This window comes from Protomyctophum bolini (assembly GCF_963924005.1).
Source record: "Protomyctophum bolini genome assembly, chromosome: 22".
Classification (NCBI taxonomy): Eukaryota; Metazoa; Chordata; class Actinopteri; order Myctophiformes; family Myctophidae; genus Protomyctophum; species Protomyctophum bolini.
Window position 1 is genome coordinate 9,446,701 of NC_137883.1, and position 8,824 is coordinate 9,455,524.

Sequence of the window (8,824 nt, forward strand, 5' to 3'; positions counted from 1 at the left end):
TGAGTGAGGCATGGCGTAGCAGAGTGCAGCGGCTGGTTAATGATTGCTGGACACGTTGAGACAGCATTGAGAGGGAGGGGCAGGCTGACAGCAGACATTACTCACCTGGATGTGGCCGTGTGCGTCGTTTGTGTGTGTGCTCTATCTCTCTCTCTACAGGGTGAAATCTTGACACACAACACACACACACACACACGCACACACACACACACACACACACACACACACGGTTTCTTGTTATATCATGCTTATCCTTTACTTTTGGAGGGGGTGTCACAGAATCATACACTATGTCCAAAATTGTCCATATAATGATGTATACAAAGAAAAACACATTCAGTGACATTCCTCCTCGCATCCCCCACCCCACCACCCCCCCACTAAAATCCATACATTTCAGAGGGTGTAACATTAGTATGTTAACCAGAACTAGTGGTAATACAGCTGCAAATGCTTCTGTCTTTGATTTTGTGTGTGTGTGTGTGTGTGTGTGTGTGTGTGTGTGTGTGTGTGTGTGTGTGTGTGTGTGTGTGTGTGTGTCGCTCTCTCCCTAAAATGAAACTGAAAGGAATGGCAGGCCTAATTAATTATTAGGTTAATGCATTTTGGTTATGTGCAATAATGCACAAGAAATAAATATGTTTTAATTTAAATAACTGATCTCAATATGGACCAATTATAGTGATTATACGTTTTGCCGTAATCATAACTCGACAACAGAGGAGCGTATGTCTGAGGTCAGCTAGTATAGGTCAGTGTGTATTGTTGTGTGTCAGTGCATGTTAAACCAGCCAATAGAGGGCAGCAGAGGAACGTACAACCGACCTACACTACTGTAGCTTCCACTCAAAGCCATAAGCATTCACCTTGAGCTTATCAGTGATGATGGCCTAATCATTAGGCCATGTCATTAGGCCCTAATGACATGCCCACTATAGCATATAGGGATGTCTACCAGGTTGAAAGTGGTTAAAGTTTAAACCAATGCTGTGATAGGCTATATGTTGTGTCGCAGGGAGATGAAAAAAAACTATTTGCTTTTCTGTTTGATGACTATCAACCAGTGGTGGAAAAAGTACTCAAATGTTTTGCTTAAGTAAAGGTATCAATACTGCAGTCTGATACAAGTAAAAAGACCTGAATTAAAAATGTACAAAAGTATTGGTATCGAAATGTACTTAAAGTATCAAAAGTAGAAAGTAGGCTACTCATTGTGCAGAATATGCCCCAGTTAAAAATGTCAAAATAAATCATTTGAAAATAGCAAATTGATGGATGAGCTTGTAGATCGGCTATGTTCAAATGGCCGAAATGGGTATGCTGAAGTGGGTATGCTGGTAATGGGTAATGCTGAAGTGGGTATGTTTTGTAATAATAATAAAAATCTACAAAGTAAAATAGAAACTAAAGTTTTCAAATAATTGTAGTGGAGTAAAATTACAATATTTGCCTCTGAGATAGGTAGTGGAGTACAAGTAAGTAAGTATTGGAAATACTCAAGTAAAGCACAAATACCTCAAAACTGTACTAGTAGGCTATACAGTATAGGCCTTCTTAAGTAAATGTACTTACTTTCCACCACTGCTATCAACAATAAACACCACAATAAATCTCTATTCACTGGCAATGACCTTTCAGAGGAACGTTATATTAGGTCAGGTGTATACAACAAATGGTCCTCTTTCACCTATTTTTGGACTTATGTACTGTGAAAGGTCAACTATTTATGGTTTGGACAAAGAGCGGCTTCTGTGCATCGGCGGGCAACGACACTCCCGTCTGAAACATGTACACGCGCACGCACGTGCACAATGTGCGCTCACGCGTTTCTACAGTACACTATAGGCTACTTGTGAGGACATGAACATTTTAGGACGGCAAATTTCTGAATGCCATTTGTAGTTTTGGGACATTTCGTAAAGAATCCCCAAAGAATCCCCACCAGCACGCGCTGAAATTAGTATCTATATAAAATATAAACTCCTATAACCCAAATCCTAAACCTAAGCTCTTAGATGCCTAATCCTGACACCAAAATCTCAATAAAACAACCCATTTCTCCAGGGAAATAGTCCTCAATGTAGTTTCTCAAATCTGACTATTATGTGTGGGGACATTTGGCCCTCACAAGTATAGCAGTAACACACACACACACACACACACACACACACACACACACACACACACACACACTCTTCCTGTGTGACTTCGAGGGTCTCTGGTATTTGAACAGATGTGGCCGTGCAGACTGAATGCGGCCAGATCCCCCTCTGACCTGAACGTGCACTTCCTGCACCGAAAGCTAACACCCAGAGAGAACAATCCTAGTCTGTACCCTGTGAGCATGCACGCACGTACGCACGTATGCGCACGCACGCTCAAAAACATGTTCACTCATGCCCGAAGTAACGTGCACATACCCGTGAAAGTACATACCCACATTCACGCACGGACACAACACACAGACACACACTTTCACAAAGACATTGACAGAAATGTCAAGAGGCTGATTCGAGTAGCACTGACTCACTATGACCTTCACCTTATCTCAGCATAACACACTGGCGGCTGCTTCTGTGCGTGCGTGTGTGTGTGTGTGCGTGCGAGGGAGCGAGCGTGTGTACGAGTGATTTACACTTTTTTTGTCCTAAGCCTGTTACAATTCAGCGATGCTCGACGCTGGAACAGCAAAGACATTTTAATAATCTTTTAGGACACTTATAAACCTGGATTTGGATTCATCTCTCAAACTTTGTGTGTCGTGGTGTACTGCATACTGAGTGTGCGTGCGCAGTGCACGTGCATTCATGTTCAACAGGTCGAGAAGCTTTCCATGGTATCACTCAGCTTTGGGTGTGCTAAAACAACTAAGCAGAGGCAATGTGATCCCGGCCCTGAGATTCAGAGTATAAGGACCGGGGTCAGTGTGAATGTAATACAGCCTGTCAGAAATAACCCACAGTTCACAGTTTTTGTACAATCCACTGAGCATATCTACTGTCCTCCCTGGTATTGAGACGTTAAGGCACACTCACTGGGAGGGTGGTTGTGGCATGTGGGTCACAGATATAGCTTGAGAATTGAAGTATGAGAAGAGAGAGAGAGAGGGGGGGGGGGGGGGGAGACTGGGGTCCAATGAGAGACTCAAGAGTAAAGATATATTACATATTCACCTCCATTCACTTCAATTCTATGCAAGCAAAGTGGCGGAGATTCCGCTGGCAAAGCAAATTCACATCCTGTGCCTCGCTTGGAGTGACCTATATGTTAACTTCGATGCAGATGTTGCCATTGGATTGGACACTCCCTTGCATTGGCACACGTGTGACTGTACATACGCTAAAGACAATGTAAGGTAAACACGAGAGCACACCCCTGAGATGGAGTGGAAGGGACAGATAGGGACAGATGATAAAGGAATGAGTATGATGGCATGGCATGCAGAGAGAGAGAGGGAGAGATATGGAGCATAATGAACTTAAGACACAAAGGGAAAGATGCAGAAGAGATGATGACAAAGAGAGGCCGAGTATGAAATATGTACTTTTACTGTTGAGACTCATGTGCTCAAATGTATTATAATGTGTGACTGACTTTCACTTGTTGAACCAGAGTAATTTTCTAGTGAGATAAGGAGAGAAGTGTATAGTTTCAGGTACTTTCCCCAACACTGATTACAAATACAGAAAGGAAATGAGTGAATGAAACATTTATTACAGATGTAGAATGGTCAGAAGCAAGGGAACCATTACTGTCAGAGAGAAAGCATGGAGGACAGTGCGTCAGAGATAGGATACAAGACAGCACAGTATAGAGGAAGAGATGAACAAAGCCAATCAGATTAGAAGGTGCCCTTCGGGTATGTGCTTATTAGTCTATCGCTTGCTACGATATCTCATTGAAAATGGATAGCCATATAACATGACAATCATTGTTACAATACCGTACTACTAAGTGCAGATCTGCTATTTTTCGGGTCGCGTCAGACAACATATGAATCAGACTTGCTGGGGAATTGAAACAAAGAGTAGAACTAAATTGTTAAAAGTAATAGGAGGCCCGGGCCGACCTAGTGGTCCAGGCACCTATGCTGGTAATCCAGCCTGACGGTGTGTTGCGGGTTCGAGTCCGAACTTTGTGTGTCTTCCCCCCCCGCCCATCTCTCTCCCCTTTCCTGTCAATGTATTGTGTCTATCAATAAAGGCAAAAACTATCTTAGTAACAGGAGGTACATAAGAACTATCTTAGTAACAGGAGGTACATAAGAACTATCTTAGTAACAGGAGGTACATAAGAACTATCTTAGTAACAGGAGGTACATAAGAACTATCTTAGTAACAGGAGGTACATAAGAACTATCTTAGTAACAGGAGGTACATAAGAACTATCTTAGTAACAGGAGGTACATAAGAACTATCTTAGTAACAGGAGGTACATAAGAACTATCTTAGTAACAGGAGGTACATAAGAACTATCTTAGTAACAGGAGGTACATAAGAACTATCTTAGTAACAGGAGGTACATAAGAACTATCTTAGTAACAGGAGGTACATAAGAACGCAATTCAGAAGGCTGCCCATAGAGGGCATCGTGAATCCATCCATCCAAGACAGACAGGAGAAGGACCTTCTTGGCTATAGTGGAGTTGAAAGTGAAGCATGACCCAAACATATGGAAGAAACGTAATGTGTCAGGAAAAAGTACAACATTAAGTACACAACATGAGATTCTATCATGCTAGCACTATGCTAAGAGCTCAAGGAAAGTGATGAGTGTATGAGACAAAGGACCTTACAAAGATGGAATAAATACCTGTTGTGTTGAGATATCACTACAGTGCTCTGATCAATGAGAGATTCTTTAGACTTTCAAGAAGCACAACGGTTAATTCATTGATGGTTTGACACAAATGAAAATTAATTATCAAGAAAGAATGGTCTGGAATATGAGAGGAATCGGGTATAGGATAAGCAATGATGGTGCAGCAGGAGTGGTGGGAGGCGTGCAGCGCAGACACAAGTCAAGCATAGCCTTCTACACGCATTTTAATGAGTATTGCCCCAACCTTGCCAATACCAGAGGCTGAAAGCTACTTTTGAATTTTTTCCTGGTCTTAATGTCTGGAATGGCGGTGCACCACAAACGTCTGCAGTAGGCTCTTTACGCGTTTACAGTACGGCTCTATACTACCACCTGTTTTTGGCCCACAAGTTCACAACAACCTTGTAGATCAGCCATCTTTGACAAATGTTTGCCCCAGAATAGGGACTACTTTCGTCAGTGACTTACCCCTTAATTATCCCTAAACATCTTAGCTTTTTTTGGAATAGTTCAAATAGCCAGTCTACAAGCTCACAACGTGTCGAATGGCTAGTTTAAAATGTTTTTCAAAATAGTAAAAAGGAAAAAAAAAAAATTAGGGATACGGGGTAAGGCACTGACGAAAATAAGGCCCATATGTTCAAGTGGATAAAAGTGGAGATTTTAGGCGGCAGTGGCTCAGGGGTAGAGTGGCCGGTAGAGTGGCCGGTGTCCTTGAGCAAGACTCTGAACCCCTAATTGCTAACCCCCTAATTGGGTTTGGCTCTCAGAGTGTTTAATGGTATGGTCACATATAAACCTCTATAAAACAAATTGCTCAATACCGACAGCTGGTCAGCAACTGGATTAATGAATGCATATGTAGACAATGTTTTAGGACAATAAAATAAACTGCATACCACATTTCCCACACCCCCAGCTGCCGGACTACTATATAAATGCACCATTTACCATTCCACACAAGACATTATTTTAGTTAAACAACATTCTCCTAGTAATAACATGGAAATCCTGAATCTGAGGGCAAGGGCCTGCAGGTGCCAGAAATAGTTTTCTATTTAAACTGTGATGACCATAGTAACCAGAAATCATATGAATGGAACTGCTCTGGCCCCCATTCATTTGTTCGTGTTATGTAAACCAACCAATCCCCGATGCAGCTTCAATCTCAGCAACCACTGTGACTCATGCCATGGATATAAATGTTAGTACAATATCCACTCAAAGCTCAAACGTGTGCTCGTGTGTGTGTGTGTGTGTGTGTGTGTGTGTGTGTGTGTGTGTGCGCGCGCGCGCTGTGTGTGTTTGTCGTGTGGGCATGTTTGTATATTTCCTCTGCTTTCGAAGAGAACAGAAACATCTACAGATGTTGTTAGAGTCATGGATAGTTCATCTGGATTTTTCTGCTGCAAAAATCGTTTGGGTTATGCCTTGTTTATTTATTTACATTAATTGTGGGCTCGTTGCAGCAGCAGTGAGCACACCACACATACTGTAGATATAGATATCCTAAATTTTTCATGGCCTCCTATGCCACCTATATACTCCTACACACTTTCACTCAGAAACTTTGTTCAGCTTACTGTGGAATCGTGGGGGTGTACATGAAATGAAATGTTTTGTAGTAAAAAATGTATTTGAAAAATTCAGAAATTTATGATGGAAGGTTTTGCTACATCAAAACGTCTTCATACTTTCACATGGAAACTCCATTCACAATTTAAAAAAAAATCAGCTTACTGTGTGTACACACAGGACTGAATTTTACTTTGAAATCTTTTGTCGTTTTTTTAAGTGTGATAAAACTTTGGACTGTCCCTATTCCTTCATACTTTCACCAAGAAACTCAATTCACAATTAAATAAATCTACCTTATTGTGTGTGGACATACAGGCTTGAGAATTTTATTTTGAAATAATTTGCAGTTTTCTACATATTTAACTTTAAGCCATGGTCATTTGAAGGGTAGCAACAGCAAAGTAAACAGTAAAAGTCTTTTACAATGCTCTTTACCCCAGGAAGCCAGATTGCTCATATGCTGAGTTGGTAGTGCCAAGATTCGATCCCATGACCTTGTGGTTCAGAGTCGCGAGCTACAAGAAACTGTTGTAACAGCGAGACCTGGTATTCGAATCCCAGATTTTATGTTGTAATTCTCTGAATCGAAATGAATGCTGCTTTAACAAACACATTTCCCTTCAGTGATAAAATGAAATCTTCAGACCTCCCAAAACAAACTGATTCAACTACTTCTCGGCCTAAAGCGCCCATGACCCACCTAATTCCAACTCATTTCTGTTGGTGTGTTCTATTATGTCGACATCGACATCTCTCCGATTCCAACAAAGTGGCAGCTGTTCTCCTGCAAGAGACACACTGGGTTTCTGATGACAACCTCAAGCTACCTGGGTTCTTCCTCGCTGGATCCATCCACAGCAAGAAGCATGGTATGGCAACCAATTCACAGTCGCATCGAGCCAATGGTGGACCCACAACTCCCACCGGAACAAGCCGGCTTCCACTGAGGCAGGCCAGGTTACGCTACTCACTCAGGACATTGAGAACAGCTGGAGTAGTATTCCTGGACCTGACAGCTTCCTACGACACCGTGTGGACCATGGGCTATATCTGAAACTGTTGAGGACAATTCCGGACCGGCACATGGTGAGGTTCATTATGGAGATGATATTAAACTGTAGTTTCATCATAGAGACCAGCGACGGCCAGACCAGCAGACTCGGAAGGTTGAAGAACGCTGTTACGTCCTCTCACCAATTTAGTTTAACATCTACATTCAGGACCTGCCGGATACAACATCTACGAAGTACAGTGTCTGCACCACCTAAATAACCGGGAAGCTAGGCGGGAACTTTACGTGTATGTTGGCAACAACCGCCTGGAGTTCCAGCAAGCCCCCAAGTACGCGTATGCTTGGACCGGACACTGGCCTACAAACAACACCTGGATGAAGTGAAGGCCAAGACAACAGCAAGGGACTCGTTCATCCGCCGCTTGGCGGGTTCGACTTGAGGAGCTCCCCCCCCCCCAGACCCTACACATATCCACGCAAACCCATAGTAGAATACTGTACCCCTGTCTGGAGCAAAAGTCCACATGTGCACAAGGCAGATACTGTCATTAACAGCGCCCTCCGGATAGTAACTGGTTGTCTGAAACCCACCACGGTATCCTACCTGCCAGTCCTAGCTGGAATCGCCCCAGCCAGTCTCTGACGGCATGCAGCTACCCTCGCCCTGGCAAGAAAAGCCCAGAAGTACGCCTGGCACATCCTGCAGCAGGCCACGACAACACCGGCTCCACCTGGCATGCAGGCTCAAGTCTCAACATCCCTACAACAAAGGCAGCACAAGAGATGCTACAGTGTATTCCTCAGGACTTGTCCAGAGACGCCTGGCTGGCAGCATCCTGGAAACAGTCGTGGGAGGTGGCTGGGCCCTCCCACATCCAACGATACATCTGGGACCTCGCTGAACCGTCTGAGCCTATCAGACAGTGCGGCATGTGTGTGTGGCGAGCCTGAACTGACTGCCAAGCACATACATCACAGGCTCCCCCCTATATACAGCCCGCCCTCAGAAGATGGCGTGGCTGCATGACACTGATGATATACGAAAGAAGAGGAAGAGTCTACATAACCAACAAAGATGGAAAGACATGAGGTCAGACAGCTCTACTTTGGTTTTATTTACTGTCTTATTCTCTTGCGTCCTGGATGAAAATGTGTCCCACACCCACTGAGGCCATATTAGTGTCTTAATATGCGTCATTATAAAGATGGCAGCCGAGATAGACATCTATGTTACGGACATTAGTAGACTTGCTGTCTGCACTCGGCAGAGAAAACCTGATTCATAGACTGTGTGTGTGTGTGTGTGTGTGTGTGTGTGTGTGCGCGCGCGCGCGCGTGTGTGTGTGTGTGTGTGTAAGCTTGCGTGTTGCTTGTACAAGCATTAAAGAGAGACTGTGAAAGACAGACTGTCAT